Source organism: Scyliorhinus torazame, chromosome 14, assembly GCF_047496885.1.
Source record: "Scyliorhinus torazame isolate Kashiwa2021f chromosome 14, sScyTor2.1, whole genome shotgun sequence".
Classification (NCBI taxonomy): Eukaryota; Metazoa; Chordata; class Chondrichthyes; order Carcharhiniformes; family Scyliorhinidae; genus Scyliorhinus; species Scyliorhinus torazame.
The window spans coordinates 73,206,476-73,225,678 of NC_092720.1; the positions used below are offsets into that span (position 1 = coordinate 73,206,476).

At 50.7% G+C, this 19,203-nt stretch overlaps 1 protein-coding gene across 1 annotated transcript in view; it reads right to left on the minus strand.

Moving 5' to 3' along the window:
- Window positions 1-14,193: 14,193 nt before the first annotated feature.
- Window positions 14,194-19,203, minus strand: part of LOC140389809 (ubiquitin carboxyl-terminal hydrolase 13-like) — a 194,329-nt gene continuing 189,319 nt past the window's right edge. The window contains exon 21 of the mRNA XM_072474348.1: window positions 14,194-16,606. The gene's annotated coding sequence lies outside the window, so the exon portion shown is untranslated. The remainder of the gene's footprint in view (window positions 16,607-19,203) is intronic.

Below are 19,203 nucleotides of genomic sequence, written 5' to 3' on the forward strand. Positions count from 1 at the left end.
TGCATACTACCACATTCACCCCTTGTTAAAAATGAACCCGGCGGGGTGGTGCTTCGCATGGTGGTAGGGGTTTACAAGGCTGGTACTGGGAGGAAAAAAAACTTTTGCATGTCATTACAGTGCCCTACACTGGGCTATGTACAGGGTTTTTTGTTTTGAACTATTTACAGTATTCGTAAGAGGGAAAAGGAAAAAAAAAACATTCTCGTTAAAGTCCACAACATTCTAGTGTTACACCGATGCCACGAGTCGGGCGGGCGGTCTGGTCGTCCTTGTCGATCGCCTCAGCCCCGGTGGTGGTGGTGCTTGTTCCAGTGTTGTCGCCTCCGGGAGCTTTACGGTTTCCGCTTCAGCTTCACTTCTGGTCGGACCTGGGAGGAGGACCGATCCTCCCGGGAAGGGGGCTGTCGCGGGATGCGCCGGTGGCAGGGAGGGGGTGATTGGTGTCGAGGGGGTGTGTGTGTTGCTGGCGGGCGCCAGATCTCACAGGGAGACCGTGTCCTGTCGGCCGTCGGGGTACTCCACGTAGGCGTACTGCGGGTTCGCGTGGAGGAGGTGAACCCTCTCGACCAACGGGTCCGACTTGTGCGCCCGCACATGTTTCCGGAGCAAGATGGGTCCTGGGGCCGCCAGCCAGGTCGGCAGCGACGTTCCAGAGGAGGACTTCCTGGGGAAGACAAGGAGGCGCTCATGAGGCGTTTGGTTAGTGGTGGTACACAGTAGCGACCGGATGGAGTGGAGGGCGTCCGGGAGGACCTCCTGCCACCGTGAAACTGGGAGATCCCTGGACCGTAGGGCCAGTAGGAAGGTCTTCCAGACCGTGCCGTTCTCCCTCTCTACTTGCCCGTTCCCCCGGGGGTTGTAGCTGGTCGTCCTGCTCGAGGCTATACCCTTGCTGAGCAGGAACTGGCGCAGCTCGTCACTCACGAAGGAGGACCCCCTGCCGCTATGGACGTATGCGGGGCAACCGAACAGTGTGAATATGGTGCTAAGGGCTTTAATGACTGTGGCCGCTGTCATGTCAGGGCAGGGGATGGCGAAGGGGAAACGGGAGTACTCGTCCACTACGTTCAGGAAGTATGTGTTGCGGTCGGTGGAGGGGAGGGGCCCTTTGAAATCCAGACTGAGGCGTTCAAAGGGACGGGAAGCCTTGATCAGGTGCGCACTATCCGGCCTGAAAAAATGCGGTTTGCACTCTGCGCAGATGTGGCAGTTCCTTGTGACTGTACGGACCTCCTCCACGGAGTAGGGGAGGTTGCGGGACTTTATAAAATGGTAGAACCGAGTGACCCCCGGGTGGCAGAGGTCCTCGTGGAGGTTTTGGAGACGGTTAATTTGTGCGTTGGCACATGTGCCGCGGGATAGGGCATCGGACGGCTCATTCAGCTTTCCGGGACGGTACAAGATCTCATAGTTGAAGGTGGAGAGCTCGATCCTCCACCTTAAGATCTTGTCATTTTAAATTTTGCCCCGCTGTGCATTATCGAACATGAAAGCTACTGACCGTTGGTCAGTGAGGAGAGTGAATCTCCTGCCGGCCAGGTAATGCCTCCAATGTCGCACAGCTTCCACTATGGCTTGGGCTTCCTTTTCCACTGAGGAGTGGCGGATTTCTGAGGCGTGGAGGGTTCGGGAGAAAAAGGCCACGGGTCTGCCCGCTTGGTTAAGGGTGGCCGCTAGAGCTACAATGGAGGCGTCGCTCTCGACCTGGAAGGGGAGGGACTCGTCGATGGCGCGCATCGTGGCCTTTGCGATATCCGCTTTGATGTGGCTGAAGGCCTGGCAAGCCTCTGTCGACAGAGGGAAGGTCGTGGTCTGTATTAAGGGGCGGGCCTTGTCTGCGTACTGGGGGACCCACTGGGCATAATATGAAAAGAACCCCAGGCAGCGTTTTAGGGCTTTTGAGCAGTGAGGGAGGGGAAATTCCATGAGGGGGCGCATACGTTCGGGGTCGGGGCCTATTATCCCATTGCGCACTACATATCCCAAGATGGCTAGCCGGTTTGTGCTAAAAACGCACTTGTCCTCGTTGTATGTGAGGTTCAAGGCTTTAGCGGTCTGGAGGAATTTTTGGAGATTGGCGTCATGGTCCTGCTGATCGTGGCCGCAGATGGTTACGTTGTCGAGATACGGGAACGTGGCCTGCAACCCGTGTTGATCAACCATTCGGTCCATCTCCCGTTGGAAGACCGAGACCCCGTTTGTGACGTCAAATGGGACCCTTAGGAAGCCGCTGGACTTCCGACCGAATAAATGTCCGGTCCTGGGCGCTGTACCGTTTGCTCCTAGTGGCGACGGGTTTGCAATCCGGGGTGAGGTTTGCAAACAAGGATGGGGGCTCAACCTTGATTGTTGCGAGGCCGCAGATAGTGAGTGGGGGTATTGGGCCACCGAATTGGAAAGTTAGGCTCTGCAGATTGCACTGGAAGTCTAATCCCAGTAATGTGGGCGCGCAGAGTTGGGGAAGGACGTAGAGCCTGTAGTTTTTAAACTCCCTCCCTTGCACCGTTAGGGTCACTATGCAGAACCCTTTGATCTGTACGGAGTGGGATCCTGCAGCTAGGGAAATCTTTTGCGCACTGGGACGGATGGTCAAAAAACAGCGTCTTACCGTGTCGGGGTGGATGAAGCTTTCTGTGCTCCCGGAGTCGACCAGGCATGGTGTCTCATGTCCGTTGATCAGCACCGTTGTTGTCGTCATCTGGAGCGTCCGGGGCCGTGCTTGGTCCAGCGTCATTGAGGCTAGACGTGGTCGTAGTGCTTCAGCGTTTTCCTCGAACCCCGTGGAGCCGTCGATGCTGGGGTCCATTGTTGCCGTCCAAGATGGCAGCGGGGGCGAACAAAATGGCCGCCCCCATGCATCGCACATGGCTGGGGGGTCACAAGATGGCGGCGGGGGTGGACAAAATGGCCACCCCCATGCGTCGCGCAGGTCTGGGGGGTCCCAGGATGGCGGCGCCCCTCCTCCCCTCGTGGTGGCCGGGACCCAAAATGGCGGCGCCTGCGGGTCGCACATGGGGCGCTGGGGAGGTTGGGGAGCGTTTGGAATGCGCAGGACTCCTTCTTCTCCGGGGACAGCGGCGACCCCCCGGGACCGGCACACAGCCGCGAAATGGCCCTTTTTCCCGCAGCTCTTGCAAATCGCTGCGCGGGCCGGGCAGCGCTGCCGGGGGTGTTTCGCCTGGCCGCAGAAATAGCAGCGAGCTCCCCCGGAATGACTTGGCGTCTGAACCGTGCAAGCCTGTGGGGGGGGGGGGGGGGGTTGTCGCGACGGGGGTCCACGGAGCCCAAGGGGCTGCCGCGCGGTCGGGGCCATAGGCGCGGGCGTTTCGCGCGGCCACATCTAGTGAGGCTGCAAGGGCCCGTGCCTCTGAGAGTCCTAGCGACTCTTTTTCTAAAAGTCTTTGGCGGATTTGGGGAGAGTTCATACCAGCCACAAACGCATCGCGAATTAACATGTCCATGCGTTCAATCGCGTTTACCGGCGGGCAGCTGCAGGCCCGTCCCAAAATTAGCAGCGCGGCGTAGAATTCGTCTAGCGATTCTCCGGGACTTTGCCGTCTCGTTGCCAGTTGGTAGCGTGCGTAGAACTGGTTCACTGGGCGAACATAGATGCTCTTTAGTGCTGCGAACGCCGTCTGGAAATCCTCTGCGCCTTCTATGAGAGGGTAAATTTCCGGGCTTACCCTCGATTGCAGGACCTGTAGTTTCTAGTCTTCTGTGACCCGGCCGGGGGCCGTTCGGAGGTAGGCTTCGAAACAAGTCTGCCAGTGTTTAAAAACTGCTGCTGAGTTCACTGCGTGGGGGCTGATCCTCAGGCATTCCGGGACGATCCTGAGCTCCATAGTCCTTTAAGCACGCTTAATAAATTGATAAATTGTAGCGCACAAAGACTCCTGAGAGACGAATACAGGTGAAGTCGATGAGGCTTTATTAAGCGTGACTCGTTCCCCGCAGTTCAGCAACAGACTGGAGCTGCGGGGAGAATTCCTGGTTCTTATACTCCGCCTTCAGGGCGGAGCTAGAGATCAACAGCCAACCAGGACCCGGGATCTGTCAGCCAATGACATCACGGCTTCACAGTCCCACATGACCCCTAATGCATACTACCACAGGATGCACTTCCCACAGGTGAAATCAGCAGGGACACTGACAGTGTCCCTCACCTCAAACATTCTGCAGGAGGAACATTGCACTGCCTTCCCTGCCATCCCTTCTAGATAACTTGTGGATAAAACAAGAAAAAGAAAGAAAGAGCTTACCTGATATTCACTCAATGCCTTAGGTTAGAGGAGGTGGCTCCTCGCCCGCGCTTTTAAATCTCCGGCTCCTCTCCCGCTTTTAAATCTCTGGCTCCTCTCGAGCTTTTAAATCTCCGGCTCCTCTCCTGCGCTTTTAAATCTCCGGCTCCTCTCCCACGCTTTTAAATCTCCGGCTCCTCTCCCACGTTTTAAAATCTCCGGCTCCTCTCCCGCGCTTTTAAATCTCCGGCTCCTCTCCCGCGCTTTTAAATCTCCGGCTCCTCTCCCACGCTTTTAAATCTCTGGCTCCTCTCCCGCTTTTAAATCTCCGGCTCCGCTCCCGCTTTTAAGTCTCCGGCTCCTCTCCCGCTTTAAATCTCCGGCTCCTTTCCCGCTTTTCAATGTCCCGGCTGTCTCTCCTCGCTGTTTTCAATGTCCCGACTGTCTCTCATCTCGCGCTGTTTTCACTCTCCCGACTGTCTCTCTCTCCTCGCTGTTTTCAGTCTCCCGACTGTCTCTCTCTCCTCGCTGTTTTCACTCTCCCAACTGTCTCTCCTCGCTGTTTTCACTCTCCCAACTGTCTCTCCTCGCTGTTTTCACTCTCCCGACTGTCTCTCTCTCTCCTCGCTGTTTTCACTCTCCGGGCTGTCTCTCTCCTCGCTGTTTTCACTCTCCCGACTGTCTCTCTCTCCTCGCTGTTTTCACTCTCCGGGCTGTCTCTCTCCTCGCTGTTTTCAATGTCCCGACTGTCAATTTTGCCAGGTGACAGGGAGAAAACAGAAGAAAAAATATATTCAAGTCCTGCCCTTAAATTTAGCAGGACAGCTCTGTCTCCTATCATGCCATGGTTTCCTCCCACAGTCCAAAGATGTGCAGGCTAAGTGAATTGGCCATGTTAATATTGCCCAAAAGGTTAGGTGGGGATAGGGGGCAGGGGATTGGCCCTAGGGTAGGATGCTGTATCGGAGCAAGGGCTGGTCCAGACTCGACGGGCTGAGTGGCCTCCTTCTGCACGTCGGGATTCTCGTCGAACTCGCCGGCCAGACTGATTCCTCCGAGATCAGGCTGCCATTTTGAAAGGATGCCCAGATCTCAGTTGAGGGTCCCTCACCCATGCGTAATGTCAGCCCCCACACATATGGCAATTACCCCCCCGCCCCTCCAAATCAGGAGACACCCTGCCCTGGGGTCGCTGAGTGCACCCCCCCCCCAACCACCACGCCCCTTCCCCCCTTCCCCTCACCTCCCTTCCCTCCCACCCCACTCCCACTCTCCACCCCCCAACTCTTCTCCCCACTCCCCCAACTCTCCTCCCCACTCCCCCAACTCTCCTCCCCACTCCCCCCAAACTCTCCTCCCCACTCCCCCAACTCTCCTCTCCACTCCCCCCCCCCCCCCCCCCTACTTTTCAGGCTTTGCGTGCTCTTTCAGCCTTCCCTTTCAGGAACCCCAGACTTCACACCCCCCAACCTTTCGGAGGCCAACCTTTAATCCCCTACCCTTCTTACCCCCACTCATCCTCCCTTTCATGGGCCTGGCCAATCTCAGGCCTTAGCCCTTGGCAGTGCCAACTTACCCAGGCACCATGGCAGTGCCCTTACCAACCTTGCAGTGCTACCTGGGCACCTTGGCAGCCAATTTGGCAGTGTGGAGGTGCTAGACTTACAGTGCTAAGGTTCAAGAGGGAGAGCCAGGGTTGCACCCTGTCCTGTTATTGACCACACGGGCCTCCAATGGTCTGTGAGACTTCCCGAGTGCTGATGCGCCTGGTCCACGTTTCCTAAATGACACCTGTGTCACCTCTCGCTAGGATGCTGGTTAGATCCCGGGAGAGCATCCATCTCGTTAATGCAATGGAGATTGCCCTTAATTAGTGACAATTGCCATCTCGCCACATTCAGGCAGGATCTGGAAACTACCAAAAGGTGGAGGCCAGTTAGATTGCAAACTGGCCGAGGCCAGGCATGGATCTGGATCTCTCGTGATCTAACTGACGTGCGCGGGTGCAACACGGCCATTAAATCGTGCCCTAAAAGATGACGCCGGACTGAATCGTGTGCGGTTCGTTATTTTTGGAGCAATTCGGGACATGCTAATGAGCCAGCAATCTGCTGCCGCGAATTCTGAGCAATTCCCAGCCCAGCGGGCATTCGAGCCCCTGGGGCCGGAGTTAATGGCAAAGAGCCTGGCAGCTGGAGCTGTCTTTAAGCGCGCCACTTTTCACACACTCATTGCAGCCAACTTACCACACACTCACTGCAGCCACCAAGATGGATCAGAGAAGACCTGCCCCCCAAAATCGGGAGATCAAGGTGGAGCTCCATGCCAGTGAGGAGCGGAGGAACACCCTCTTCCCCATCGTGAGTTGCAGACCAAGCCTGCTGTCTTGAACACTGCCTGGGAAGTGGTGGCAGAGGCAGTCAGTGTTGTCAGTCTCACCAGGAGGTGACAGCTGGTGATCCGAAGTGGTGGGAGTGACTGGTGAGTTCTCTGACCTAAGCGGGGCAGAGAACCGGGGAGGGTTCCGAAGGCTGGTGCAGTTATTCTCAGATTGGGGTGAGCTCTGCTGATCCCCTGCCTCTTCTGCAATGGGGTAGCGGTTCGGAGGAGTGCCAACACCTGGTAGGCCCCTGATTGAGTTTGATGATAATGCTGGGTTTCCAGTAGTGCGCTGGATGGGCTATCAGATCACGAGAGGCCTTCTGAATGTTGTGTTGGGCGCACTGGAACCATGGAACACATACAGGTCACCAACACTTGAAATAGTACAACACTATTTTATTGCGTCATTAACTGTTTAACATACTCTCACTGTGGGTTAACACGATACTAGCTTTAACTAAAGACCTCTGCCTTGTCCTAACCAGTCGATGCACTCAGCACATGGTGAATGTTTGTGCTGCAGGCTGTGAGCTCTGTCCTATTAGGAAGCTACAGCTCGAATGAGCGGGAACTCTGATGCCCCCTGACTTTATAGTTTGTGTGCTCTAACTGGTGATTGGCTGCGGTGTTGTGTGTGTTGATTGGTCCCACTGTGTGTCCATCAGTGTGTGTGTCTGCATCATGATATACTGGTGTATATTATGACATCCCCTTTTATAAAAGAATGTACATATGTGGCAATAAATAGTGTATGTCCCGAACTACGTGTGTGCGAAAGACATATTTAAAGGACTATCTACATGAGAACTAAGTTATTTACATGGGAAGGTGCCTGGTGCAGAAAAACAGTATGCAACAAGAATAACGAGATGAACACTATATACAAACCAGGGAAACGATCAAACAAATGAACAGAACAATTCAGAAAGTCTGTAAGTCCACAAATTAAGTCTCTGAGGTGGGCGACGAATTCTGGTTGACCACCTCAAGGGTGGGTCAGGAGCCGCCGGCTGAGGAGCGGGCTGGACTGCGTCAGAGTGAGGAGGATGCAGAGTGACAGGGATCTCTGCATAGTCCATGGCAGGGTCAGCAGGAGGGCGAGGCAACAGTGGAGGATCACGTAGCGAGCGTGGAACGAGACGAAGGGCGCGTCCATTGCGGTGCCGAATGGAGCCATCCGGTAGACGAACCAGGAACGAGCGGGGAGCCACCTGCCGAAGGATAACAGCGGTTGCAGACCAGTCACCATCCGGAAGATGGATGCGGACGTTGTCACCTGGAGCCAGAACAGGGAGATCAGCTGCATGGGTGTCATGAGCCGCCTGGTGCTGTGCACAAGACAGCTGCATCCGTCGAAGGACCGGAACGTGGTCGAGGTCTGGGACATGAATGGACGGCACCGTCGTCCTCAGGGTGCGACCCATGAGCAGCTGGGCTGGCGACAGGCCAGTGGACAGTGGGACGGAGCGATAGGCCAGCAAGGCGAGGTAGAAATCGGACCCAGCATCGGCAGCCTTGCAGAGGAGCCGTTGACTATATCATAGAATTTACAGTGCAGAAGGAGGCCATTCGGCCCATCGAGTCCGCACCGGCTCTTGGAAAGAGCACCCTACCAAGGTCAACTCCGCCACCCTATCCCCATAACCCAGTAACCCCACCCAACACTAAGGGCAATTTTGGACACGAAGAGCAATTTATCATGGCCAATCCACCTAACCTGCACATTTTTGGACTGTGGGAAGAAACCGGAGCACCCGGAGGAAATCCACGCACACACGGGGAGGATGTGCAGACTCCGCACAGACAGTGACCCAAGCCGGAATCGAACCTGGGACCCTGGAGCTGTGAAGCAATTGTGCTATCCACAAAGCTACCGTGCTGCCCTTAATATATGGACTCCCTTCTCCGCTTTGCCGTTGGATTGGGGGTACAGGGGACTGGATGTCACATGGGCAAAATTGTACCGCCTGGCAAAGTTGGATCATTCCTGGCTTGCGAAGCAGGGGCCATTGTCCGACATAACCGTGAGTGGGATGCCGTGGCGAGCAAAGGTGTCCTTACAGGCACGGATGACTGCAGACGATGTGATAGCGTGCAACCGTATCACCACCGGGTAATTTGAAAAGTAGTCCACGATCAGGACACAGTCTCTACCCAGCGCGTGGAACAGGTCGATGCCCACCTTGGTCCAAGGTGATGTGACCAACTCATGGGGCTGCAGAGTCGCACGTGGTTGGGCCGGCTGGAAGCGCTGACAAGTGGGACAGTTGAGCACTGTGTTGGCTATGTCGTCATTAATGCCAGGCCAGTACACTGCCTCTCGGGCCCGATGGCGGCACTTTTCCACGCCAAGATGGCCCTCGTGTAGCTGTTCCAGGACGAGCTGGCGCATGCTATCCGGGATGACAATGCGGTCCAGTTTCAGAAGAACCCCGTCTACTACTGCCAGATCATCTCTGACATTATAGAACTGAGGGCATTGGCCCTTGAGCCACCCGTCTGTTAGGTGGCGCATGACACGCTGTAGCAAAGGGTCAGCCGCCGTCTTGCGGCGAATTTGGACGGGGCATTCATCCGTGGCAGGTAGATTGGAGGCCACGAAGGCCACATGGGCGTCAACCTGGCAGACGAATCCCGCTGGGTCACATGGAGTGTTGACTGCCCTGGAGAGAGCGTCAGCAATGATGAGGTCTTTGCCTGGGGTGTACACCAGCTGGAAGTCATATCGCTGGAGCTTGAGAAGAATACGCAGGAGGCGAGACGTCATGTCGTTCAAGTCTTTCTGTATTATATTGACCAGCGGGCGATGGTCGATCTCGACGGTGAATTGAGGAACTTAACCACACCGGTCAGAAGGCCCAGGCACTCCTTTTCTATCTGCGCGTAGCGCTGCTCCGTGGGGGTTATGGCGCGTGATGCATATGCAACGGGGGCCCCTGATGAGGCCTCATTGCGTTGTAGGAGCACTGCCCCAATGCCGGATTGGCTGGCATCAGTCAAAATTTTGGTCTCATTTGCTGGATCAAAGAAAGCTAAGACCGGGGCCGTGGTGAGTTTGGTTTTGAGTTCTCTCCATTCGCGCTCGTGGGCAGGGAGCCATTGGAAGTTTGTTGTCTTCCTGACCAGGTTCCTGAGAGCCGTGGTATGAGAGGCGAGGTTAGGGATGAACTTCCCTAAAAAGTTGACCATGCCCAGAAATCGGAGGACCGCCTTCTTGTCCCCTGACATTTTCATGACTGTGATGGCAGCCACCGTGTCCGCATACCCAACTGGGACATGTGGTTCCCGAGAAACTTGAGTTCCCTCTGACCAAAAGAGCATTTGGCCCTGTTGAGGCGGAGGCCATGCTCATGTATACGTTTGAATACGCGCTGGAGGCGACTGACATGCTCCTGCGGGATGGTGGACCAAATGATTATGTCGTCGACATGAACGCGAACACCTTCAATGCCTTTCAACATTTGTTCCATAATCCTATGGAACACTTCTGATGCAGATATGATCCCAAACGGCATCCTGTTGTAATAATATCTGCCAAATGGGGTATTAAATGTACACAGGTTCCTGCTGGATGTGTCGAGCTGGATTTGCCAGAATCCTTTTGAGGCGTCGAGTTTGGTGAAGAGCTTGGCGCGAGCCATCTCGCATGTGATCTCTTCACGCTTGGGAATTGGATAATGCTCCCTCATGATATTGCAATTTAGATCCTTGGGATCAATGCAAATTCTCTATTCGCCGGAAGGCTTTTTTACACATACCATGGAACTGACCCAGTTGGTTGGTTCCGTGACTGCAAGGAGGCTTTCGAGGAGCCCACGATTTCAAAAGGATGGCTTTGTGTGACCTGTGCGTCACTTCAAGTTGGCATGAGCCACTGGCATCAATGGCATTGCCATTGTAATCCAATAGCTGGCAGGCTGATGGAAGGATGGCTGGTTTGACACGAAGGCTTTGGAAGACAGACCGCGCAATGAGATTGGTGGAATCGTAATTGGGACCGGTTGACCGTCGGGGTGGCACACCACTCATCGTCTGGATCCATGCTGTACACCGACAGCGGCTGGTGTCTTTGCTTCGGGGACACCCTGTTTTTTGTCACGATACCGACTGGAAAAGGCGCCTTCGGGTCCTCGGTGTCACTGCTGTGTGGGAGGTCCGCATCGGACTCGGTGACCGTGGGTTGAATTGCCCGGACAGTCCTGCGAGGCTGGCTGAAGCGATATGAATTGGCAGGCTGAGCTGCTCGGCATAAGGCAGCATAGTGGCCACGTCTGCCACATCTTAGGCATTGTCGAGATTTGGCAGGGCATTGCCGTTTTAAATGGGTGAGCCACAGTTGCCGCACGTCGTAGCATCAGCCGTTCGCTGCGCCACCGCGCATGCGCGGTGCGGTCGTGCGTGGTGCGCGCCTGCACATTACGTTCTGCGACATCGCCGTCCCCTCGTTTGGTGCGCAGAAGCGTGGGAGTCCATGAAAAGCGCGCAAAATGGCTGCCCTCATCCAGGCTGAGGCCCTGGAGTTGCTCAATTGCTTGGACCCGTTCCGCCTCATGGGGACCTTGCCGCGCCATTTCAGCCGCTTGAATGTGGGAATACCGACTCGTGGCGTTTTTGTGTAGGACACAGGTCTCAATGGCGGTCGCTAGGGTGAGCTGCTTTACTTTGAGGAGCTGCTGTCGTAGGGGGTCTGACTGAACACCAAAAACAATCTGGTCGGGTATCATGGAGTCGAAGGTGGGCCCATAGCTGCAAGACTGCGCAAGGATGCGGAGGTGAGTGAGAAAGGATTGGAAAGGTTCATCCTTACCGTGCAAACGCTGTTGGAACACGTAGCGCTCAAAACTTTCATTCACCTCTACGCTGCAGTGAGTGTCAAACTTGAGGAGGACCGTCTTGAACTTTGTTTTATCTTCATCATCCGCAAACGTGAGAGAATTGAAAATGTGGATGGCATGGTACCCTGCCGTTGATAGGAGGAGAGCAATCTTTCTGGTATCCGAGGTGTCCTCCCTGTCTGTGGTCTCAAGGAAGAGCTGGAAGCGCTGTTTGAATATCTTCAAGTTGGCCCCGAGGTTGCCGGCAATGCGGATCGGCGGGGGTGGGCAGATGTTGTCCATGTTGCAGGATGATGGAATGCTGGCGGAAGGCAGATCACTTGCAGGTAGGTCTAAGAAGTGCCAATATCCCTCAACTCCTGGTATCATGTTGCGTTGGGCGCTCTGGATCCGTGGAACACATACAGGTCACCAACACTTGAAATAGTGCAACACTATTTTATTGAGTCATTAACTGTTTAACATACTCTCACTGTGGGTTAACGCAATATTAGCTTTAACAAAAGACCTTTGCCTTGTCCTAACCAGTCGATACACTCAGCACATGGTGAATGTTTGTGCTGCAGGCTGTGAGCTCTGTCCTACTAGGAAGCTGCAGCTCGAATGAGCGGGAACTCTGATGCTCCCTGTCTTTATAGTGCGTGTGCTCTAACTGGTGATTGGCTGCGGTGTTGTGTGTGTTGATTGGTCCCACTGTGTGTCCATCAGTGTGTGTGCCTGCACCATGATATACTGGTGTATATTATGACACTGAGCATTTAAAGGACACAGGCAGCACTCTGCAGTGTGAGCAGCCAGGAGCCTGTAAGTCGCACCAAAGGGGTGTGTTTACGAGACAGACTGTAGCAATGGCAGTCTGAGCCAGGCCACCCCGATCCCGAGGGGGACACCCCGAGTCCACGGACTTGGCACCAAGTCACTACCCACTACTGGCCTTGGCCCAGGCACCCATCCTCCAACAGTTTTTGAGGTTTTCCAGTGTTTCTTTAGCCTCCTGCTCCCCCTCTGCAGCCATGGTGCCCAGTCCACATTTGCAAATACTTGGGAGTAATTCAGTTCTGAGAGAGCTCTGCCGGAGAGGAGCGTTGATGTGGAGATGCTGGCGTTGGACTGGGGCGAGCACAGTAAGAAGTCTTACAACACCAAGTTAAAGTCCAACAGGTTTGTTTCGAATCACTGGCTTTCAGAGCGCAGCTCCTGCCTCAGGTGAATGTGGAGCACCTCGGAAGGGCAGAACATACTATGTCAAACCTGCTAATCACATTTAAATCCATGCAAATGCTGGTTTTGCATGCCCTTGCCCGTGCAGAGCGCAAACCTCATTATCTCCACCAGCCTGAATCACGCCAGGCACAGACCTCAATTCTGGCCTGACGCCCGATTCTCCACCTGATCTTGGTTCACGGCGTCATGTGGAGGAGAATTCCGCCCACGCTTTCATCTGGCTGTGTATCCTGTGTTTTAATAAAGTATTGGGTTTACAAATAAAGGAACGGGTGCATCCTTCAACGCAAAGGAATGCCATGAACCATCTGCATTAAAATAGTGATACATCCTTATCCTTATTGAAAGCAAAACAGTTTAGTTTATCATAGCCTGCTGGTCTCAAAACAGTTTACCAATTAGTTTGGAAATGTAAAGATAAAGTCACCATAGTCCCAGATGACCATAAGCTGCTTTCCCCTTTGAGGGGGAGAGATGACTGGTGGTGATTTGACCCGAGGATCGCCACACCTCAGGTGAGGGAAAGGTTGAGAAGGCAGGACCTTCATGAATAACCTCAGCTAGTACGGGAATTGAATTTGCGCTGCTGGCCTTGCTCTGCATCACTTGGATTGGAAGTGTACTGGTATATTGATAGCAGAGGAATAGCACCCCTGTTCTAATATTTCACCACTCTGTTTATTGAGTTGCAGCGATAAAAAACCTATCAACCCTGTAATGTGCATCTAAGTTTCTTTTATACTTTCATGGGATCAGGGCATTGCCGGCAAGGCCAGTATGTGTTGCTCGTCTCCAACTGCCCTTAATAAGGTGGTGAGCTGCCTTCTTGAACTACTGCAGTCCATCTGGTGTAGATACACCCACAGTGCGGTTAGAAGGAGTTCCAGGATTTTGATTCAATGACAGTGAAGGAACGGCAATATAATTCTAAGTCAGGAAGGTGTGTGACTTAGGGGCTAACTTGGTGATGTTCCCATGTCTATGCTGACCTTGTCCTTCAAGGTGGAAGAGGCTCGGGTTCGGAAGGTGCTGGCGGAGCAGCCTTGACCAGTTGCTGCAGTGCATCTTGTATATGGGAAGCAGTGCTGCTACTATGCATCGGTAGTGGTGGGAATGATGATTTTAGAAGAGATAGGATGCTGCTGATTGAGCAAGTTGCCTTGTCCTGTATAGTGTAGAAGAAAACTTGAAGAATAGCAGTTCAGGAACATATTTATGAAGGGTATACTAGCATATTCTTGAAATTATCATTAAATTGTTTTTAATTAACAAATATCAATGTTTCTAGTACCTCAACATATATTCTGCACTTAACTCCTGCATTACCAAAGTGCTACATGCTTAGAGATGAGCACATGTTGCTTCATTGTTAAGCTTTCCTATCACACTTTCTACAATGTGTACAAATGCCTCAGACTTTACTTCTGTAACCCTAGGGAAAATTGACCATTTTATAATTCCCATTAAGTCATCATTAGCGAATACATTTAAAATGAAAACTCTGCTAAACCAGATTTCAACAAAATTTTATTGAATTACTCCAACTTTGTAACTGTGAAGCAATGAAGGTTATGTGCCAGTGTTCTCCAACATTTTCCAGTTACATTAGTGCTAATGACAAAGTATTTTCTGCAACTGCAGCAGTTGAAGATGTGATACAACCGTCCAGAGACACCTTGCCTCAGTTTGGCAAATAAGTTACCTCTAAAAACCTCAATGGTGCTATTGTTAAACAATGGTGGAAAAACACCGGTACCGTGTAAATAACATTTAAAAGTAGATGTGAATATGACAGAAAAAATTAGAACAAGAGAAGACAATGGCTTCAGTGTTCACATCAGTCAAACAGCATAGACCTGTAACCCTCACCAAAGCTGTAAAAAAGACAGCCACAATGGATTAAAGAATATAGGAAGGCAAAGTTCACAACATTCATAGAAAATTTTAAAAAATTAATTCAATTTGAATGCTGGCACTCCCAAATGCGTAAAACCATCTTGCTAATAAGAATTATGAATTCCTGCTACTTTCACCAGTGATCTTTCCTCACCAGGCCAAATTTACCCCGCATTATTGCCTCACCCTTCTTGCTGGCTGACAGCCATCTTTAGAGTCAAACTAATGGAGATGAGGAACAGGTTAGAGTTTGAACGGTTTGGTGAAGGCAATGAAAGGAATGAGGCAAAACAGGAAGGACTGGGAGGATACAGGGAATGAGTAGGAGAGAATGGGTGAAATGGAAAGAGCAGATGGATGAGGATGGTGTGCAATGGGAAGGTGATAAACGCCATTAAGTTTGTTTTAACGCATAGGAAATGTAATTTTCAAATCTTTCCAAATATATTCAAATTCACAAAAATGGGAGCTTCCAAGTGTGCAAAAACATTTCTAAGTTTCTATTGGGGGATTCTTTTTCTGGTACGCCAGTAAGAGTTTCACCTCCAATTGCTAAGAAAATGACACCATGAAAGTTAACTAAATTATCTCAATCTACTGCTTGAGAGATTCATGGCTTATTTTTGAACATAATGGATCATACAGGGATGCCCAGGAAATAATGTCCCTACATGGATTTGAAAATTTTTTTAAAAATGTATTTAAATGTTGATGCAGACACAGAAAGGCTAATAAATGCAGATGAAGCAATGCAGATAAAGTGACTTCTCAGTTTGAGAAGTACCTCATAATATGCTCACAAACTCTTAAAATATATTGTAATATACTATCTCTAAAATCTTAATCTACCCGTGAGCAGGAGCTCATATTAAAAAAGCCAACTGGAAGTCATGCGCTGATAGAATTTGAGGTTTATTTGGTGTTGTAGATTCAGAGGCACAAAACTTGGTTTTGAGATTAAAATTAGTTCAATTGCAAGCAATGTTTAAAGAATTTCCATTGGCTTAATGTATTGATTTAGTTAAAAGTATGAAAACAGTCTCACGTTTCAGAACCAAATAGCATTGCTGATTTTTGATTTAGACTTGACATATCTATCAAAATAAATTTGGCCTCAATTATGTAATATGTGAGCAAAAACGTATGCACCAAAACTGGTCACAGCATTGGAAGCGATCCAGCAACTCATGTACTTCAATGTAATATAGCAGTCTATTTTTAAGGTTCACTTTAGACATACTCAATGTTCCTTTAATTTTAAACTTGACATGCAGAAAAAAAATGTATAGAGGTGCAACAAGTAATTATCGAAAAATGTTTTTACTGATGCTATGGCAAGTGAAAAATAACTTCTCATCGTGTCTGCGTGGGTCTCAACACGCCACCCAAAGATGTGCAGAGTAGGTGGATTGGCCACGCTGAATTGCCCCTGAATTGCAAAAAAATAATTGGGTACCCTAAATTTATATTAACAAAAAAGAAAAAAAAAGTGAAAAAAAATAACATTACAATGGTTTGTAAAGTTACGAATAGCAACATGATTAAACCCTGGAACTTTCATTACTAATTTATTAGTCTCTCCATAATTCATTTTAAGGAAGACCATCCGACACTTCAAAGATCTGTCTACTTTCTTGAGAGCCGCCCACAGTCACGTCATGGTTACCACCATCTTTTTTTCTCCAAATAATGGCAACAATTATGGTAACTCTGCTCCAGTCAACAAATGAGAAGTCTTCAGCGATACCATCAATGTTGTAATGGGTTCATAAGGATAGAGATTGTTTTCTTCAGTGTAATATAATTTAGCATATCTAACCCTATTATAGGTTCTGATACATTTCAAGCCATGATTCGTCCCAATAATCTTAGCTGGTGTCAACCAATCAAGTCTACACACCAGTATGTAATCATCGGTGCAGGAGTGATTTAAAGAAGAGGTGACCCACTATGAAATCTAGAAGGCAGCAAACCAAGGTCTTGGGTTTTGTAATTTTTTCCACGTTTCCCAGCATTGAATTCTTTCACCTTGATGGGCAATCAAAATATTAAAAAACCTCACAAGATAAAAGAACTATTCTCCTCACAAGAAACTATTTTACTTTCACCTGATCCTGCCCTACAAAACATTCCATGCAGTATGCACACTCTTCGGCTTGAATGCATACATATCAACTAAGCTCTTCCTTTCTTTTTCTTGTTTTATCTAGAGGGGATGGCAGGGAAGGCAGTACAATGTTCCTCCTGCAGAATGTTTGAGGTGAGGGACGCCGCCTGTGTTCGTGCTGATTTCATCTGTGGGAAGTGCACCCATCTTCAGCTCCTCAGAAACTGTGTTAGGGAACTGGAGCTGGATGAACTTCGGATCATTCGGGAGGTAGAGGTGGTCATAGATAGAAGCGTCAGGGATGTAGTAACTCTGAAGAATAAAGATAGATGGGTGACGGTGAGAAGTGCTGGGAGGAAGCAGTCACTACAGGGATCCCCTGTGGTTGTTACCCTTAGTAACAAGTAGACCGCTTTGGATACTGTTTTGGGGGGGGGGGGGGGGACTTACCAGGGGTAAGCCATGGGGTACAGGTCTCTGACACAGCGTCTGTCCCTGTTGCTCAGAAGGGAAGGGGGGAAGAGGAGTAGAGCATTAGTCATTGGAGACGCCATAGTTAGGGGGATAGACAGGAGATTCTGTGGGAACGAGAGAGACTCGCGGTTGGTGTGTTGCCTCCCAGGTGCCAGGGTCCGCGATGTCTCGGATCGTGTTTTCAGGATCCTTAAGGGGGAGGGGGAGCAGCCCAAAGTTGTGGTCCACATAGGTATCAACGACATAGGTAGGAAAGGGGATAGGGATGTAAGGCAGGAATTCAGGGAGCTAGGGTGGAAACTTCGATCTAGGACAAACAGAGTTATTATCTCTGGGTTGTTACCCATGCCGCGTGCTAGCGAGACGAGGAATAGGGAGAGAGAGAGCAGTTGAACACGTGGCTACAGGGATGGTGCAGGAGGGAGGGTTTCAGATTCCTGGATAATTGGGGCTCATTTTGGGGTAGGTGGGACATCTACAAACGGGATGGTCTACACCTGGACCAGAGGGGTACCAATATCCTGGGGGGTAAATATGCTAATGCTCTTCGGGAGGGTTTAAATTAGTTCAGCAGGGGATTGGGAACCTGGACTGTAGCTCCAGTATACAGGAGGTTGAGAGTAGTGAGGTCATGAGTAAGGTTTCAAAGTTGCAGGAGTGTACCGGCAGGCAGGAAGGTGGTTTAAAGTGTGTCTACTTCAATGCCAGGAGCATCCGGAATAAGGTGGGTGAACTTGCGGCATGGGTTGGTAACTGGGACTTCGATGTTATGACCATTTCGGAGACATGGATAGAGCAAGGACAGGAATGGTTGTTGCAGGTGCTGGGATTTAGATATTTCAGTAAGCTCAGGGAAGGTGGCAAAAGAGTGGGAGGGGTGGCATTGTTAGTCAAGGACAGTATTACGGTGGCAGAAAGGACGTTTGATGAGGACTCGCCTACTGAGGTAGTATGGGCTGAGGTCATCCTGGGCTGAGGTAGAAAGGAGAGGTCATCCTGTTATGGGTTTTCTATCGGCCTCCGAAACATTCCAGAGATGTAGAGGAAAGGATTGCAAAGATGATTCTGGATAGGAGCGAAAGTAACAGGGTAGTTGTTAGGGGGACTTTAACTTTCCAAATATTGACTGGAAACACTATAGTTCGAGTACTTTAGATGGGTCCGTTTTTGTCCAATGTGTACAGGAGGGTTTCCTGACACAGTATGTAGATAGGCCAACGAGAGGCGAAGCCATATTGGATTTGGTACTGGGTAATGAACCAGGACAGGTGTTAGATTTGGAGGTCGGTGAGCACTTTGGTGATAGTGACCACAATTCGATTACGTTTACTTTAGTGATGGAAAGGGATAGGTATATACCGCAGGGCAAGAGTTATATCTGGGGAAAGGCAATTATGATGCGATGAGACAAGACTTAGGATGCATCGGATGGAGAGTAAAACTGCAGGGGATGGGCACAATGGAAATGTGGAGCTTGTTCAAGGAACAGCTACTGCGTGTCCTTGATAAGTATGTACCTGTCAGGCAGTGAGGAAGTGGTCGAGCGAGGGAACCGTGGTTTACTAAAGCAGTTGAAACTTGTCAAGAGGAAGAAGGAGGCTTATATAAAGGTGAGACGTGAAGGTTCAATTAGGGCGCTCGAGAGTTACAAGTTAGCTAGAAGGACCTAAAGAGAGAGCTAAGAAGAGCCAGGAGGGGACATGAGAAGTCTTTGGCAGGTAGGATCAAGGATAACCCTAAAGCTTTCTATAGATATGTCAGGAATAAAAGAATGACTAGGGTAAGAGTAGGGCCAGTCAAGGACAGTAGTGGAAAGTTGTGCGTGGAGTCCGAGGAGATAGGAGAGGTGCTAATGAATATTTTTCGTCAGTATTCACACAGGAAAAAGACAATGTTGTCGAGGAGAATACTGAGATACAGGCTACTAGACTAGAAAGGCTTAAGGTTCATAAGGAGGAGGTGTTAGCAATTCTGGAAAGTGTGAAAATAGATAAGTCCCCTGAGCCAGATGTGATTTATCCTAGGATTCTCTGGGAAGCTAGGG